Below are 19,434 nucleotides of genomic sequence, written 5' to 3'. Positions count from 1 at the left end.
ACTTTGCATATTTGTTGTGCCACACAAGTGTGATCTTAATAATTGGCAGATGACTATTAATGTTCAGTCATTCTCCACAATATGCCTATTACCAATTATTAGCAGAATATTGAGTAGGTGGCAGTTCTTTAGTATTTATTCAAATTTTTATTTAAACTCAAGTGTCATCTATATTGCTATAATGCCTTTCTATCTACCACTTCGCTTAAGTAGAAGGACGTTTTCTAGAGCTTTCATGTCAGCTTTTGAATGGAGCAATCTTTAACATTTTTTTATTTGAAAATACTAAATAAAAATTTACATGGTCTTTAAATATAAATATTGGAATTGTCTGAAACATTTGAAATGATCAAACACAAAAAACAGAGATATCCTTTAAAGCATATGAATTTCTGATATATTTATTTAGGTTATCTATGCTGAACTTTATTCATTTACATAATAGCTCATAGGTAACCTAGACTATTAAGTATTTTAAGATACTTAGAGTAAGAAATAATATAGAAACTGATAAATTAAAATTTCCTTTTTATGAAATGTTAAGTGAGAAGAGAAGAATCTTAAAAATAAATAAAGCATATTCACAACTGTTTTTGAATATCACATACATAGAGGAAAGAGACCCAAAGAAAATTTAAAAATCAACTATCAATGTTTAACTCAAGAAGGAGAGAGTCCTGGTGGCCTTTACTTGCTCTTGATGTCTTTCTGTATTTCCAAATTCATTGCAATGTGTATGCATTACTTTCAGAACTGTTTGAGAAGAAATGCACCAGTTTAGATGTGTTTTTTAACATCTAAACATTTCCAAGTGCTCAATTTTTATGTAGTTTTCTGGAAGATCTAAGTTGGCCGTAGAAATACTGACTATATTAGAGGAAGGGGAGTTTGTCCTTCATCCTGAAATAACAATGATAACATATTTTTAAAACTATATAATTTTCAAAACATTTTTATATCCATATTCTCATTGGACCATCCTAACTCTCCAAAGCTGGTAAAGCAAGTATTGTCCTCATTTTTCATGGGGAGGGGGAGAATTGGAGTTCGTGAAGTTTAGCAATTTGCCCACTTAAGCAGTGCACAGAGTTATTAAGTGGCAGGGGCAGAATTTAACCCTGTTTCATGTCACGGCCAATCTAGTGCATTCCTCTATGCTGTAGGAACTGGATATGTTTAGGAGGTGAACCCGAAAATGGAAATAGGCCAGGGTCTGTCTCTAGGTACAGATTTGCCTATAGACCTCACTGGAGCCTGAACCAGGAAAATCTATATGGATTATTTTCTTCAACTCAAAGAAATGGGCATGTTAAACAAATTCCTAGGTTTAAAAAAAACAAAAATCCATATTGCCTGTTTTTTCACCATATTCCAGTCTGTGTATCTTGTGTCTATAAAGTTCTTTTCTGGAAAACCATGCCTCCTAACTAAAGGATTGCATTGTTTAATAAACAAACGTTGACAATGCTGATGGCCTACTTAAATTAAATAATGTACCAGTCTTGTTTGCATTGACGTAATGCTGACATTCATGAGAATATATCATTTTATTTATACACACGCACACATTTACTAGGTCTAAGTTAAACAGTAATTTTTGCTCCAAACTAGAATGTTATTTACATAATTGTAGCACGTGGCCATATAATCTATCATTTTTTTTTTTTTTAAGATTTTATTTTTTTCCTTTTTCTCCCCAAAGCCCCCCCGGTACATTGTTGTATATTCTTCGTTGTGGTTCCTTCTAGTTGTGGTATGCGGGACGCCACCTCAGCGTGGTTTGATGAGCAGTGCCGTGTCCGCACCCAGGATTCGAACCAACGAAACACTGGGCCACCTGCAGTGGAGCACGCGAACTTAACCACTTGGCCACGGGGCCAGCCCCTATAATCTATCATTTTAAAAGGTACTAACTAAAATTCACAGAAAATTCTCTCCTATAATTACGTTGGACAATTTTAATGCATTTCTACTAAGTTTCTGTTCAGTATAAAATTATTTTAAAGGTCATTTATAAGATCTGCCTTAGTATTTTCATGCTTCTGAAATATCACCACTATAACCTGCTGTTTAAAATAGTCTGACACCTACCGAGTCCTCTTTCACCTCCTACAAGAAAGCAAGAAAAAGAAAGCATTTATGTTTTTAATTTTAGTGAAGAGTTCTTGATTTAAGAATTAGTCATTTGCTGTTATTTGAATTTCAAGTATGGTGTGAGAACTTGAGGTTTTTTTCTGTGTGACTTTTCTGCAGAGTTTTCACAGATATCACCATTAATTTCATCCTTCATTTTCATTTCAAATATTCAGTGCCTTCTAAAAGAATAATAAAATGATTTTGGACTGTTTATTGATAACAGATAATGCTAAGAAATGATGATTCTGGTTTTCAGTTAAAAAAATGAGAAACTAAATCATTATTATAGCAATTCTTTTTCTTCATTCACACCAGTGAATGCTGGATTTTGAGACTATGGATCCAAATACTAAATGTTTTGCATATTCAGAGAAGTGAAAAATAATACTTATTGTGCTTATTCTGTGCTTAATACTGTTCTAAAACCAAATGGATTCCCCCTCTCAACAATCCTAAGAGGTAGATACTATTATTACCTATTTCACAGATGGGCAAACAGAGACACAGAATGATTGAGTAAATTACTCATGGTCACACAGCTAGTAAGGCACAGATACAGTATTTAAAACCAGGTCATCTGTTTTTGTGAGAGTCCACATTCCCAACCCCTATAATGAGTATAATGGTTTTGATCCCTTCTGTTTGTTATATGCCCACTTACTTGCTTTGTAGAAAGAAAGGGAAAGAGGGAGGAAGAAAGGGTGGGAGGGTGGGAGGGAGGGAGGAAGAGAAAGAGAAAAAGATTTCAACCACTCTGTTTAACACTCTATCACCAGTACCTAGAACTGTGCCTGGCACATAATAAACACAATAAAATTCCTAAGTTATCTTGATTAAAATCCATACTTATCCTGGCTTTAAGCATGTGAAAGGAGGCAGGAGAGATGTCAAAATTGGGCCAGCTTGTTGATAACTGTGTGCTTTAACTTATAAGGAAGTTCAGTTTAAGGACTTGTAGAGATTTCAATAGAATAAATAATTTTAAATTTGCTCAAGTGAAGTCTCTGGAAATATTATCAGATGGAGACAGCAAGTGAATTTCTATGTAATTATAATCATAATTCAAATGCTGTAGCAGGCTCATTTTTGGAACAAAAGCAGTTCTGGTAATTTTTACAGCAATAATTCTACCTTTTCTTAAGATTATTATATATATTTTCACTTCAACAGTCTCAGTTTATTTACTTTTAGTAACTACTTTTTTTTTCAAAGTTCATAAACAATAGTTAGGCTTAAGTCACAGGAAAATTGGAGGACATTTGTAGCCTGTAGTAGAAGGGAAGCACTGCCGTCCTACCCCCTCCCGGCTCTGTCCATTTCTATCAGAGCTACTCCACCAAGACAGCAGGAATTATTCTGATTGGTGAGATTTGATTGAACGTCCCCTGAGCCACATTGTACTTTTAGATAGGGTCACAGTGTGTGGGTTTAGAGGTACACAGCGTGGTTCCCTCATTCTTTCTTGTCCGTTGCCTGGTCCAATGAGAGCAGGTAAGCGGAGGGGAGATCCTCAAAACCTGGACCCAGCTCTCTTCTCCCTCTTCCATTCCATGCATCAGGGGGGCTTGATGGAGCAGAACAATGGACGCTTCTGTGTTTCACTGGCTGTTTCTATGCAGATGAGTCAAGCTCCATTTGGGACCCAGGAATCTTGCATGCTCTCTCATCAACTTCCTCCTTTGGCATGTACTCAGAAAATGGTAACATGCCCCAAGTAAAGCCTTTACCACAGCTCTGAACTCAGAGTTACCAGGAAGTAATTCCAAATCTCAGATGTCTTCTATATCTTAATCAACAGGTAATTTGTATACTTTACTGTACTCTGGATTATTCATGTGTTCTTATGCATTTGGAACCGATTTCTGTCTTCACATGCTTAAAGCCAGGATAAGTATGGATTTTAATCAAGATAATTTAGGAATTTTATTGTGTTTATTATGTGCCAGGCACAGTTCTAGGTACTGGTGATAGAGTGTTAAACAGAGTGGTTGAAATCCACACTCTAAGTTTGAACAAGATTGTTAAAAAAGGATACCTAGCATTAAATTCAAACACGAAAGCTGTACAAAACTCCTAAGTAAAATATAATAATAATCACAGTTTAATATGCATGGTTAGCATTTTGGGGATAGAAAAAAATCTAACACAAGGAGTTTTACAAGATTAATTATGTATAGTCACTTCAGTGGAACCTTGTTTTATTTAAAACAAGCAATTTTTTTGAAACCAAGTCAAAAAAGTCATTGGCAGTAATTATGCAACTTTGTAGTCCCTTATTTAATAAAGGTAAAGTTCTTTGACTCATGACATGGGGTAATTTTAATATTCCAAAGAACTAACCTTCAGCATTTTGGAAATTAGGTTTTTTCATTGGTGAAAATTCTAATATTTGCCCATCAGTTATATTTTATGCCTCCAAAATTAGATTAAAACCTTCCAATTTAAGTGAAAAATTAGCATATTATCTGTTGATTCTATACTTCCAAGTTTTATCATAAAAAAAGGTAGGTGAGAGGAATCCCCAGCTCGAAAACCTACCCAAATTTGAATTCTGAAACTCTTTTTTGATTGATTGGTAGATGTTGGTATCACAACATCATCTTTCATGCGAGAGGACATGGTCAAGTTGACATAAGCTTTCAGACCAGCACTGGGTTTTGAGAATTTACTAGTTTTTTTTAACCACTTTTCCTCCTTCTGATCCATAAAAGGTTGCCTCCAGCTCTAAAGGTATCTAGACTTGTTTATCCACCATGCACTCAAGAAATAATTCCTGATCCCAAGTGTTATTCCAGATACGACCCTGGCCACGGGGGTGTCAAAGATGATTAAGGCATAGACTTGACTCTCAAGGATTCTCACTGTAGTCAGCCTTTGTTTTTTACTCTTCAAGTGGCATCCATCCTGTTCAACCAGAAGTAACAGGGAGTTAAGTAGTGTTCATACTGTAATTAAATGTAGATTGGGCCAGGTGATTTTCAAAAATCAGGTTTAATCAAAGAAAATGCAAGAACGTTCTTTGGGATTTTCCCTTAATGAGCATCGTTATCTATCCTTGAGATGTAATAACAGACGTCAGTGACTAATTCATCAAATACAGCCTATGAGAATGAGAGTGAATGATGTTTTTTCCTTCAGTCAGTGACTTTCTAAAGAGGTGGCCAAGGCGCTTCAACTTTCCCTGCCAAGAAATCCCCAGTAAACAGCAGTGATGGTAGATGCGGGCTATTTACTGCCATGAGGTTGAGAAAATTAGTGAGCTGCATTTTGACTACCTGTCAAGTGTTTTGACGTCTTAGAACAGAAAGTGCTGTTTAAATATAAAGAGCATTTTCTGTTGAACTGCTGTTAGTCATCCCTATGGGAAAATGACCTATCGGGTAATAGACTAGAGTATAGAAGAAGTGCCATGATAGGAGATTGATTTCTGCTAAAGAGACCTTAAAGTAACTGTGGGTTTCAATTTGTGGTTATTTCCAATCACTTGTAAATTACCACAGTAAAAACCCAATATAAAAAGCCATTTGCATTTACTTTCTGGCGTACTTCCCTGAGCATTCTCTCTACCCCACTCCCTCTCTTTCTCTTTGCCTTTCAGACTGGAAGGAGAGCAATGGGTCTCAAGCCTTAGTGTGAATCAAAAGGCTTGTCAAACCAATGATTTCTGGGGCCCTACCTGGGAATTTGCATTTCTAACAAGTTCCCAGGAGATAGTTTTGCTGCTGGTACACCTTTGATGAAGTAAAAGAATTTTGCTCAAGTAAAAGAATTTGGGAATTTGGGAAGTGGAATGAGAGAGCTATAGAAAGCTGAAGCCAGCCTCTGACCTTGCTCACTGAGCTGCCCAAACTAATGGGAAAAGAGCTGTCCCAGAGAGCCTACTGAAAGGAAATGGCCTTCCTCTGAGGAAGTGATTGCATAGAATAGCAGTTGGAACTCTCCTCATCTTCCCACTTTTAAGCCCAAATTTACAGTTAATGAAGGAACCATTTAACCTCTCTTTGCTCCAGTCTTTTTCAGATTCAAAATAGTAATGGTAATTTCTCTTCTCTGTTATTAAACAACAAGACAAAAACAAACAGACGAATCCTGATGGTGCGTTTCCTACATGGAAAATTCTTTGGATTCATCCATCCATTACCCTGATGTAGTAAATAAGAACTGTAAAAATTTAGCAAAATCTCTCTGCATGAAGATTTTAGGCTTTTAAGCTTAACTGTTAAGCAAAAATACCAAATACCTGTTCTCTGCTGCCTGTGGCTAGACAGTTCCTTGGCTCTGTCTAAGAAATGGGGAACCTCAGGGAACAGGTACTTAAAGAGACTCTTTAAGAAGCCTTACCTAATCTGCACCCCCCTCACCACCTCCCCAAGCTCACCACTTTATCCACTACTCTTCTCACTCTTTCCACACCAGGAACATCAGCCTCCTTGCTGTGTTTTCAACACACTCAGCGTTCTCTCATCCCAAAGCCCTAGCATTTACAATTTCATCCGATGGAAATGTTCTAGAAAAGTAATCCATAGTAATACAAATAGAATATTGTAATAGAGGGTGTGATAATAGAATAAGACTCTGGTCAAATGTCTCCTTATCAGTGAGGTCTTGATCATCCTCTAAAAAGTAACTTTTGTGCACGCACATGCAGGTGCACACATTTACCCTTGCACACGTTAACACACGTATGGTCTATCCGATACCCGATATATGTTTCGCCATACATTTGTTTCCGTCTGACAAACAATGTATTTTTGTATCGGTTTATTTTCTGTCTCCTACCCAGCTAGAATACAAATTCTATGAGGATAGGGGCTTGGTTTTTCACTTGCTGTTTTTTCATTGCAGAACCTACAATAATCATTGGCACATAAGAGCCACTCAGTAAATATTTCCAGAATGAAAGAAAGAAAGGTGATATAACCTTACAGTAGATTATCCACTTCAAATTTTGGTGCCTTTTATTTACTTGCTCAAATGGCTCTTCTATTCCAGTCATACTTAAGTACTGGCAGTTCTTTAGAACCACAATTGCTCATTCTGTCTCTTTGCTTTAAATCATGCTATTGCCTCTGCCTAGAATGTTCATTTCTGAAACTTTTTTTTGTCTTTCACACTCTTATGTTTTCTTTAAGACAAGAATCAAGTGTCCTGTTCTCCTAAAGCATTTCATGATAAGCTTGTTCTTTCTTTGCATCCCCCTTCCCACCCTAGCTCCCTATCTTGGCACTTAACCCGCTATTTGTACTATTCTGTCTAGTTGAAAGTCACCCCAGCTTCGCTGGACCACTTCAAGGCAGGAACTGTTCACTATTTCTGGCATCAAAAGTATGATGCCTGAATGCTTGGCACATGACAACTACTCAGAGATGTTGAACAAATGAACAACAATCCACTTTATTTTTTTTTCACATCATGATAAGCTACTCTTCATTGCTCTACACTTCTAAAATTTCCCTGGGGGATGTGAGAGTAATGAGGAGTGTTCCTGAAAGTCAAGTGTATAGGCACATATGACAATAACCAGTTTGAAGATCAGCCAAATCAAACTTTCAACACTACCTAGAATAATTCTCAAACAAGAAACAGGAGAGAGGCATTCAAGCTCATCTAGGTGTAGTAAGTAACAGCAATGCTGGTGTCCACACTGCCATGAAGAAAACCACTGCTAATACTAATGAAAATGTGTAGTATCTCTTCAGGTATGTGGGAGTAGATCATGATAAAACTCTTCAGACATCCTGTTTCCAGACTTTCCCTCATTTGGCATCTTGGTATGTGCTGAAGTAATACATTAATTTTACTAGGTATTTGTCTAGAAAGTATTTCCCTGGTGAGAAAGATGCTGTCTTAGTCTTATTTTGCTGCTACAATGAAAGACTACCAACTGAGTAGTTTATAAACAACCGAAATTTATTGCTGACGGTTCTGGAGGCTGGGAAGTCCAAGATCAAGGTGGCAGCATGGTTGTCTTCTGTTAAGGCCCTCTTTGAGATTCACAAGCTGGTGCCTTCTCTCTGTGTCCACATGGTGGAAGGGGGGAGGGGTCTCTCTGAAGCCTCTCTTATAAGGCCTTAATCCTATTCCTTACAGCTCCAGCCTCATTATTTAGTCACCTCCTAAAAGCCCCACCTCCTAATGCCATCACATTACATTAGGATTTCAACATAGGAATTTGTGAGGACATAAACATTCAGACTATAGCAGATGCTTAAGAGTCAAAGCCTGCTCTAAAGTTTATGGCCTGGGAGACAGGCAGAATTTAGAGATGTTAAGGTCCTATGGTGGCTTAGTCTGCATGTTCAAAGATGGTAATGAACCACCCCAGCAGAGAGATCCTGCTCACAATTGGGAAAAAAATGCCTGGGCATTGTGGATGAGAATGTTTGCCTTGGCAGAAAGGTGTTACGTCTGTTTCTCTGATATCTGTGAGTGAATTATGCGTGATTTTACTAGAGGACTTTTAAATATGAGAAAGCTAAAGCAAAAATTATAAACCAAAAAAGTGCAGAGAAATAAAGTGAGTTTTGCAAGGCAGAGGTGGTATATTGGTAGACCTGGAAATCAACTGTAATTTAAGTTGAGTAAACATAGCATAGAAGATGTGGAGGACAAGGTTGATGAGATCAAATTAACAGGAAGAGAAAGAATTTTGTCAACAGTAACACTTTTTCTGTATCAAAGAAAGCATCACATGATAAGAGCCTGAGAAATGAGTACAGTCATGCGTGGCTTAAGCAATGGCAGGATGTGTTCTGAGAAATGCGTCAGGCGATTTTGTCCTTGTGCCAGCATCATAGAGTATGCTTACACAAACCTAGATGGTATAGCCTACTACACACTGGGCTGTATGGTACTAATCTTATGGGACCACCATTTATATGTGGTCCGTCATTGACTGAAATGTTATGTGGTGTGTGACTTTGTCAGATGACTGGATCTAAGGTGAAAATGAGAGCTCTATCTCAGCGCAAGGAAGGAGTTGTTGTTAGGAAATGACAGTTGTATAGACAAGGAAAGAGAGACTCAGAGGCATGAACCAGGAGATGAGAACTTGCCTGGTTTATTCGTAAATGATCAGACTCAATTTACCTTCATTCGTCAGATTTGTTGGGAACTGATAAATATATTCTCACCATAGTACTTGTTGTCTCTTACTTGCATAAAATGTACTATATCCAACATCAGTAACTGATTATTGAGTTTTGTTTTGTTTTTCCCAAACTCAGAGTTTTTTTATTTTAAAGCAGTAGTAAACAAACTATGGCCACTGGTCAAATCCATTCTTGAGCTAAGAATGTTTGTTACATTTTTGAAGTGTTGTAGGAAAAGGAAAAGAAGAAAGCAGAGTATGTGGTAGAGACTTATGTAGCTCACAAAGACAAAAATATTTATTACCTGGAGGATTTAAATTTAAAGGGATAGGGGCCAGCCCTGGCGGTCTAGTGGTTAAGTTCAGCACAATCCACTTCAGCGTCACGGGTTTGGTTCCCGGGTGCAGACCTACACCACTCCTCAGTGGCCATGCTGTCATGGCAGCTCATGTACAAAATAGAGGAAGATTAGCAACAGATATTTAAAGGGATAAAATTAATTAATATTCACATTCATTTTATACATATATAAATGAATATAATAAATATATAATGAATAATAGATATAATAAATATATAATGAATAATAAATGAATAAATATACATATGTAGTGAATGTGAAGATTTATATATAGGCAGTTCAATATATTATGAAAGAAGAATTTTGTCTTACACATTGTAGGACTTCACACCCTGAAGGTAGATAAGAGAGATTGCTAGATAAGAGAAACAGAAAGAGAAAAAAATATTTACCGGTTTCATAGTTCTTTGGGTTCAAGAAGAAAGAGAATTGAGGTAAGTTCACTTCATTTTTGCAATTACAACATCACAGAAGAAAATGAGATAAAAAAATGTGAAACAGAAGCCTGATTGTGGGAGATGCCTGGATGAAATGAATAAGGCAATGAAAGGGCATAAGTCACTTCTGTGAGAGCTTTGATGCTCAAGGAGAGTGAGAAAGTACTGTAGGTCCCTGTGGGTATTGGCAGGTTGTCTTTCACGCTGAGATTTCTCTGCTAGGCCTGCTGCTGTGCCAGCCAAAACAAGTGTCAGAGGATGGGAACTCAATCTTTGCAGCTCCTGCTGACTTCTCAAGAGAGACGTTGTGCAAATAGACCCACAAACGTACATCAGTATCTCTTTTGGATGGTAGTGTTTAACTTCTTCTGTTTGTATGTGTAAAACACTTCAAACATACTTCGCCTACTCAGATGCCCACAGGGCCAAGCAAATCGGGCGGGTCAAAGGCAAGGGGAAGGAAGAGGCCTGTGGCAAACTGGAGAGACAGCGCGCTTCCTAAAAGAATTAAAGTTATATTAAATTATAAAGCACTTAGAAGTCACTGGTTTTCTATCTATTCTCTCTTTCCTGTTAACCTTACCTCTTTTTCTGGCAGCTTAAGGGGAAGAAGGATCCCTTTTGGTTGTTGTCTTCCCTGAAACTGTTCATTCTAAACCAATTCAGCCAAACTCAACATCCCTGCACTTCCTCTGTGAATCCATCTACGATCTCCATCTACTCCCCAAACTTCTCCTGATAGACAGATAATATTCTTAGTCACCACTTATTGAGCACTTAAATATATACCAATTACTGTTTATTGGTGCCTTTGACCCTCACAAGTATTATCCACACTTTTCCAATAAAGATAAAGAGACTTAGCAAAGGTAAGTAGTTTGTCAAAAGTTGCACAATTAGCAAGTGGCAGGTCTAGGATTCAGGCACGAAGGATTTGACCCGAGAGGCCCTGCTCTTAACCATGAACTTAAACCCTCTTGGAAGAAGTTAACATGTATGCAAGGGAAACGTGGGGCAGATGCTGGTTCTCTTTACATCAGCCAGCAGAAGAGAAAGTTTACAGAAAAGTACTTCCACTGAACTTTTCTGTTGCTTTAACCATCAAATTACGTAACAAAACATCCTTGTTAGACATAATCTCTCTTTGATTCAGACTTTCTGATTATTTCAGAAACTTCAGCGAGCAGTTTGTGTTTCCATAATTTTTTCCTTTAATTTTGGAAATTTATGAAAAGAGAGAATACTATTTCTTTTAAATGAGTAGATAGTTTTGTAATTTTCTGTGCTAAAATGTATGTTTATATATTTTAACGTGAAATTTTGTTAAAGCATTGCAAAATACTAGCTGAATTGTACTTCAAATAAATCTATCACTTTCTTCAACATTGACTTAATACACACTACAGTTCATATTTTTTCTGATTAGTACAGAATTACTCAAATGATAATGAGTGGCAAAACTTTGTTTTAACCCTGGTTTTTACTAACTCTGATGTCTATGTTCCTAAGGAATAAACTAAGCTTTTTTATCGTTAGTATTTTCTAACCTCTTCAGTTCAAGTGAAATCTGGATGTTTTCAAAGGATTCTCCTCCCATCTCCAAAAGAAATTAGCTTTCTCATTCACTAGTGCAAGAAAAGCCAGTCTGCTCCTTCCATTTATGCCACTCCCTGACTGTTATTCTACCATGGCCATGCTCCCCTAATTTGAACTTAATGTGAGGAAGGGATGCTGGCCTTCTCTCTGTTCAAGCCACTCCTGTATCCTCCAGAACCACTGCCCACTTATACCTTCCTGACCAAGGTCAACTACAGCTCACCAAGCTTCTGATCATTTTTGTAGTTTCATCACGTATCTTCAGTTATGCCATGACCTTATTTCTCACCCACATCTCAAAATTGAAACTCCAGAACTCCATTGTAGCAATAATCAACTGTCTAATGAACTTGTATGAGATGACCACATGTTAAAGTATTGTAAGCATTAGTCATATAAAAGTCTACTGTCTGTTCTGCAAATTAGTCTATGGTTAATACTAAAATTTGTAATTTCACCATAATAGTCTACTTTTTTCCAAATTTTGTTGTATTTCTATTACATGCCAGGCACTGATTGACTCTTTGGTTTCATTTTTTCCCCAATTAGTGACAATTTGAAAACAATTGCTTTCTAAACACTGCATGACAACTTGGTAAAATAGCAAGCTCTCCCTCCTGCCGTACTCACTTTTGTGTTCCCACTCATACCATTGTAATTTAGATTCTCTTACTTTTCACCTCGGCCCTTAGAATAGCCTCTGTCTATTCAATTCCCAGCTCTTGCCCATCTGTTAATCTTCTGATACAGTAAGAATGATTGTGAGGAATGGTGTTTATAATTAGATGGCTGCTTGCTTTGCTTAAAGACACTTCAAAGATGCAGTGTTAGGAGGGAGGGTCGTTACCTGCTGTCTTCTGCCCAAGGTCTCAGGGGCTGGAACTTCCACCTTCAGAAATGGGAGACCCAGCACAGAAGTGGAATGAGGAAGTGCCATAGAAGGACTTATGAACTCTTTAGTGACTTCTTAGAAAATGTACATACATACACACATGTGCACAAAATTTTCGGTGTGATTTCAAGGAGGTTCTCAGAAACCCTGAGTGTCTTGGACCCTGGGAAGGAACTCTGGTTCCAGACATTCTAAAATTTACTCTTGAATAATGCAACCCAGAGAGCCATTTACTTGGACCAAATTGTTTATATCCATTATGATGTTGTTTCTGCCAAATTGCCCCATCTGCTTTTGGCTTGCATAACAGACAATGACAAGAATTTTTTTTCTATTAGTAGAGATCCTTTTCCATCACATCCTTCCTAGATGTGTATATCTATGTATATGTATATCATATACATATGTATATCATAGAGTATATCGTATGAATATCATATCATACATATACATATACATATGTATATCATAGAGTATACAGATGCACACAATGTCTTACTATCATTTCACAGGGTGAACAGATACTTGGAGCTCAACGTAGAGGTCCTTGGACTCCAGGCAAACAGTGTTCTATAAAGAATAAACTAGTTCTTTGTAAACCAGACTGTTTATGTATTTCTCACACTCTGTTTCCCAGTTATCCTCTCTTATCATTTCATAAATTCTTTTGATATTTCTTTTCTATCATTTGTGCTAAAGTGAAACAAAGCAAGATGTTTTTGTTTCGTCCATACCTAAACAAAAGGGTTAAAATGGAGGCCTAGAGGCTGGCGTGGTGGTGGCAGTGATAAGCAAAATGAGGGAACCTATAAATGGATATGGTTTTCCTCCTTCAATTACCTGGAGATTGTTTTCCAGTGCTAAAACCAGGACATTCTGAATTTTGCTTTAATTAAGGGAGTTAATGTTTCCTTTCATTACGATTTTGTTTCCTCTAAACTTTCTATGTAATTTCATTGACCACTGAATAAGTCCAAGGTAAACGCCTTAGCCTGGCACTCCAGGTACTTCAGCTGTGCCAACCTATGGCTGCAGCTCCTTCACCTCCTCTTGTACACATAGGCCCGTGCTGCCATCAGGCCCCACAAGCCTCTCTTCTCTCAAGTTATCTCTGTGCCACTTTTCTTTCTATTGATTATGCCAGGAATTTGATTTTCTCATATGCGATGCATATTACAGCCACTTTACTATTATATGCTTATACATTTAATAAGTTAGACAAAAATTATTAAGTGACATCTAATGATGGCTCTGTTGTTATAAAACTCTTATCTATATTCATTAGTATTCATGTCTTTCAACATTTTCAACCCTCCATGTTCTCATAATACTTAACATGTGCTTTGCTTTATATCTTCTAGGCCACTGCATGTGGTACCTGAAATTCTCTCATTCTGCCATATGTCACCTGCCTGCCACCCCTCCGCCATGTAACGACCCTGTTTGGGGAGGGCTGGTTTCTGCCCTTCTCATGGGTTCGCCCTATTCCAAGTGCTGTTACATCACACTGTGTTGTCACTCCCTGTTCATTGTCTTATTTCATCATGGTGTCCCCAATGCCTGTACAGCACCCAGCATGTAGAAAGCACTCTAATGAAACTTGGTAACATTGAAATATAGGTATGACTGGTTTTGAGGAGTTAAATGATAATATTTATTGAAAGTTATAAAAATGCTTAAACCTTTGACCCAGTAATCCAGGAGTCAAAAATTCAAATGCTTTCAGGGGTCAGGCAAGTAATATAAATGTGGAGTGTGGCCTGGGGGTAGGCCATGGAGAATACAGGCCTCACCTGAACACATTCAGATTTACACTTTTATAAATACTATAAATACAACCCAAACAAACCATAACCTCGTCTCACTCTTATTAAATTGTTCTAAAGAAACAATTCCTTAGAAGAAAAAATTCTACTCATAATAATGTTACTTGTGAATTTATCTGTAATAGGAAAAAAATGAACACAAATTAAATAGCTAGTAATAAGGACCCGATTAAATTAATTATGGGTTACATCCACTAAATATCAGGTATTCTTTAATATTGAAATAATCCCCCAAACTGTAATATATGCAAAATGCTTTCACTATTGGAAATAGTGGAGCAATAAAGCAAAACAGTGTGTCTGCTGTAATGCAACCATGTAAGAACGTGCATCCTTGTTAAGAAAAAGGGATTATGCAAAATGAAGACGGCTGTGTTAGGGTGCTCAAAATAGAAATGATTTTTTTAAAGTTCCCCAGCATTTAATAATGCTGTTGTTTTTCCAGTCCCAATCTCTGGAGAAAACTTTGGGAATATCTTTTGGAATTTTTGAAGATGACACCTAGCGAGTCAAATCAGGTGACTTTGAGTTAGAGCTGAAGAATGTGAATTGTGGGCTGAGCTAGAAATACCATTGTCATAGCAACCTCCAAAGATTTCAGAAAAAACGCACGGCTTGGATTTCTTTTTTTTTAGGGAGATGACTAACAAGATCTCTTTTGAAATAGTTCTGATATAGTGAGGGATAAGAAACAGTAAGTTTAATAGAGAGGTTTGCTGAAAAATGGGGATAAATTAGCATAATCTTAAGATCGGAAGTGAGAATTCCTCGTGTAAATTTAGCAGCTTTTGTGTCCTGATTGGCTTTTAGTGATGGAATGCTGACGTGATGCCCTTCTGTCTTCCCCGCGTATAATAATCATTTATTTAATAGGAAAATATTAATAACAATTCATGATAATTCTGTAGTGAAAATAGTGGTTATATTCAATAAAAGAACTCAGTTCTCCTTGCCAGGAGAGATTTAATATATTTTTCTGACTCCTTATAAAGACTCAATTGTGTATTTTCGGTGTTATTCTGTGATACTGACTATAATCTCCTGGACACAGCCTGTGGAAACACTGATAGCATCAATAGACGTCACCGTGACGTCTTTCTCAGAAAGGGTGTATTTAATCCCTCTCATTGCCGCATTTGTTAAGCTGAATTGCCATCCTAAGTGACCGATCATTTCATTGTCGAAACTCCTGCAAGGATTTATGTATTTAATCCCATTCTGTTTGAGTTTAGATCAGGAATGCCTCTTAAATTATTTTATGAACCCAGGTTTGCTATAGTTTGCAAAAGTTGGCCCAGCCCACTGGCCACACAGTGGTTCTCTTTATACAATGAAGATTTCCTGAATAGCGAATGAAATCCAGAGCTTTGTCTAATATAGCAACTAATGCACTAAAACTGCTAATTTTGTGATCATGCCAAAACCACGAGTGGTTTCTTGACTGCAGTTGGACAATCTGTCTCTTTGATGGCATGCTCCAGTGGTAACAACTTTGGTATCTTGTACAAATAAGCAGCCTAGATGTAAGGTCATAAGGTTAAGGAAGAAGAGATTGTCAGTAATTACATTTAAGGGGAAAATTCTAATTAGCATTTTTTCTCAGTTTGAGGTAAACTTCCGTAAATCTGAGTTTATCATAAATAGCAATATACCCAAAGTATCATATTTAGCATACTGCATACCAACTTTTGACTCTAGCTTTCTATGTAATGTTAAAAAAAACCCAAAACATGCACAGTCAAATCACCTATTACCTCAAAATAAGGGGCTGTGTGGCCACATCAGGAAGCATTATGAAGCAAGCCAAAATTAACAAGGTGTGGGGCCGAGTTTGAAACCATGCAGTTCAGTCTCATCATTGAAACTGGCATCTGATTGTCCTTACAGGTAATACCTGTTCACTAAGTTCTCAAATCAATGAAATATATGTCATAAATATCTTGGTTCTTCTAACCCATTTAGTATGTTTTCTGCAACCACTGGTGAAACTAACCTCTCTGTCTCTCTCTCCCCTTTTTTTTTGGTGAGGAAGATTGGCCCTGAGCTAACATCTGTTGCCAGTCTTCCTCTTTTTGCTTGAGGAAGATTGTCACTGAGCTAACATCTATGCCAGTCTTCCTCTATTTTGTATGTGGGACACCACCACAGCATGGCTTGATAGGCAGTGTATAGGTCCATGCCCAGGATCCGAACCCTGAGAACCCCAGACCACCGAAGCGGAGCGTGCAAACTTAACCACTATGCCACCAGGCTGGCCACTAAAACTAACCTTTTTAACTATCTGCTGAGGACAGAGGTCATTTTATAAGTCAAATGGGAGTATTGACTTCCATTTCCATCTTAAGCACTTGACCACAAAATTAAACCTCAGATTCTTACAGAAGCATTCAATCATTATGATAGTGTGTGAAGGGGATCTGTCCTCTCATTCATTCAACCCTTACTTACTGAGCTGCTGTGTCATATAAAAGACTTCTCGTGGGTTAAACAATGTTTGAGCAGCTTCGTCTCTAGTTAGTCATGCAACTGATCATCACTCAATACTGAAGTTTTCAATTAGAAAAAAAAAAGCAAAAGTAATATTTGTTAAATTTTGCACACAAATAGCCATAGGAAGGACTTTTTTCATAGAAAAATACAGATTGATATGTAGAAAACTAGATTAATATCTTAATCATCTATGTTTTAATTGAGGAAAAATTAATCTACCAAAATCATTCTATAAAACTCCTACTGCTTTGAGTCATAGGAAAACTTGTTGCTAATTTGAGGCCTTCTAAATTTAAAGTCATAAGATAAGTTGAGTAATTAATAACCTTGAAATTTAGGAAAGTGACTGAGGTGGACTAGCTAGGATGTGGTTTGCACTAATTTAATTTATATAATCTTGCCCTAGTCTCTCTTTTACCGATCAGCCAGACAGTAAAAACTCTCGACTTTCAAATATTTGTAAACCTCCTGATGAAGTTTTCCAGATTAATCCAAATGAATTTAAAGTATGATGAAAGAATGGCGGTCATCTAAATTTAGTTTAATTTACTAAACAGCAACATATTTTGTCCAATTTACTTAACTTCAGAATTTTCATTAGTACAATTTGAACCAGGAGAAGTACCCTTATTGGTCTGTTTCTTTTCTAAAATTCTAAGACTATATTGTTATTAAAGTGACTTCATAAAATTATTAATAAATGCCTTCATAATTGTCTCCCATGAATATTGAGATAAATAGCTATGAAATAGCTGAAGTTTCTCAAACTATTATAGTAAAAAAGTTTTATTTCTAAAGGTATATCTCAAGTTAAGAAGGATTAAACTGCATACATATAATGTTTAATGCTCTTTCTCAGAAGATAACTTACTATCAGAAACATGTAATATACTAATCACCTCATTATGGAGTTGACATTTCTCTCTCCAGAAAACAATCAGGCATATGTGAGAGACGTTTTGTTGTTTTGTTTGCCTATATTCCTGTTGTGTTTCCTATCATGGTCTTGTAGTGTAACTGCATTTTAAGTGTGCTCTTAAGTATTTGTCAGTTAGAGAAACTCCACCTAAAGACACAGTGTGAGCTTGCTAAGTGATATGAAGTTAATGAAAACTGCAGCTCGTTGGAATCTAGTGTGTTCCAGGATTTTTTGCACACAGGTCTTCAGCTGATTTGTTGTGGATTCTGGGCAAATTACTTAGTACCCTGGTTAAGTGGGCTTGTGAAGAAATTTTGATATATACAGCCACTTCATATCGAGCTAATAGCTATGTGTTTGCCAAGTATTTTGTGAGAAGAAAAGATTAAAGAGCAAAGAAAGCTGGATTTCCTTAAGAGCACTGAACTGTAATGTGTATGTAAAGACAAGATAATTACTGGGGAGAAACTGGCCTGCCAATAAAAGTCAAATATATGCAACGCCCTTCTTTTGCTAAAATCTGTCCTAGTTTCATGTTAAACTGTATATTAAAAGAATATTGCATTTTACAATAATAATATTATAATGCAGGGGATATTTTTCTGAACAAAGACTCTGCATTCACATTATATGATAAAAGCAAAGATATAATTATAAAATATCATACTCAATTCATTGAAGTAGTAAATTATATTCTAAACCTCGTATAATGGACAAATATATGCACTAGGAGATGGTTATATGAGTCTCTAGTGTATTTGAAAAAGGTATATACTTTTATATTAAAACATTTCTACTGCATCTTAAATTATAACTACATAAAATTAACGCACTAACTTTGATTACCACTTATTTGTACCAATATAAATCTATTCCCCAAGAAGAAAGATGTGTATATATGGGTGTTTGTGTGAGTTAGATGACTGACATCTTTTTAAAAAGTACCCAAGAAAATTTGAAATAATGAATTTCCATGTAGCATGAGGAGGCAATCAAAATCCTTCTTCCATATTTCTTTAATTCTAAGATGCCATATGTTGTATGATATTTACTTAAGTTAGTAAACCTTTTTTGGAAAGTGAAAAAGCCAGTACAGCAAATGTGCATATTAGAAGGAAAATTCTGGGTTTTTGTAAATTTTGTAATTTAAAAAAATGGTATCAAAATGGAGAAAATATTTTTGTTTACCTTAGAATTAAATTTGAATTTGAGTTTAATTTCTACAGCAGTTTTTACTGAACCAGGTTTGTTTTTGCCTGTCACCCGGAAAGGCAAACCCTGAGATGACGAGATGGCAGCACAGAGACAGTTTAATCACAAGGCAGCCAAGTGAGGAAACAGGAGAATGAGTCTCAAATCTGCTTCCCCAAAAATGGGGACTCAGGGGTATTAGGGGTAGGAGGCAAGGTGGTCTGCAGTGTGGAGACAGCTGATTGGAGGTGAGGAGAGGTGAGATAATTGATGATCTGTGCAAGTGTAGTCAGACTTCATGCCTCTTCACAGGATGCACATTCACAAAATTGTGGCGTTAGCATGATCTGAGGGTGGAGCTTTTAGCCTCTTGACGTCAAAAGGTCACTTATCAGACATCTGCATGGACCCAGTTGATGCATTGGTGATCTCAACTGGCCTGAAGTGGACAAAGGGTTCTAATTCTTGAAAAACAGCTCAAACGCCCTTTACCAT

General features: G+C 36.8%; 1 protein-coding gene across 4 annotated transcripts in view; it reads left to right on the top strand.

The window, feature by feature from the left end:
* Positions 1–19,434, top strand: part of PKIA (cAMP-dependent protein kinase inhibitor alpha) — an 84,026-nt gene that overhangs the window by 12,353 nt on the left and 52,239 nt on the right. The window contains exon 2 of one of the 4 annotated variants that reach the window (XM_070221409.1): positions 1,749–1,906. The exons of the other annotated variants lie outside the window; for them this stretch is intronic. The gene's annotated coding sequence lies outside the window, so the exon portion shown is untranslated. The remainder of the gene's footprint in view (positions 1–1,748; positions 1,907–19,434) is intronic. 4 annotated transcript variants of the gene reach the window in all.

The sequence above is a fragment of the Equus caballus genome, chromosome 9, assembly GCF_041296265.1.
Source record: "Equus caballus isolate H_3958 breed thoroughbred chromosome 9, TB-T2T, whole genome shotgun sequence".
NCBI lineage: Eukaryota > Metazoa > Chordata > Mammalia > Perissodactyla > Equidae > Equus > Equus caballus.
The sequence above is the reverse complement of the archived record's forward strand: the minus strand, read 5'-3'. Positions and strand labels throughout refer to the sequence as shown.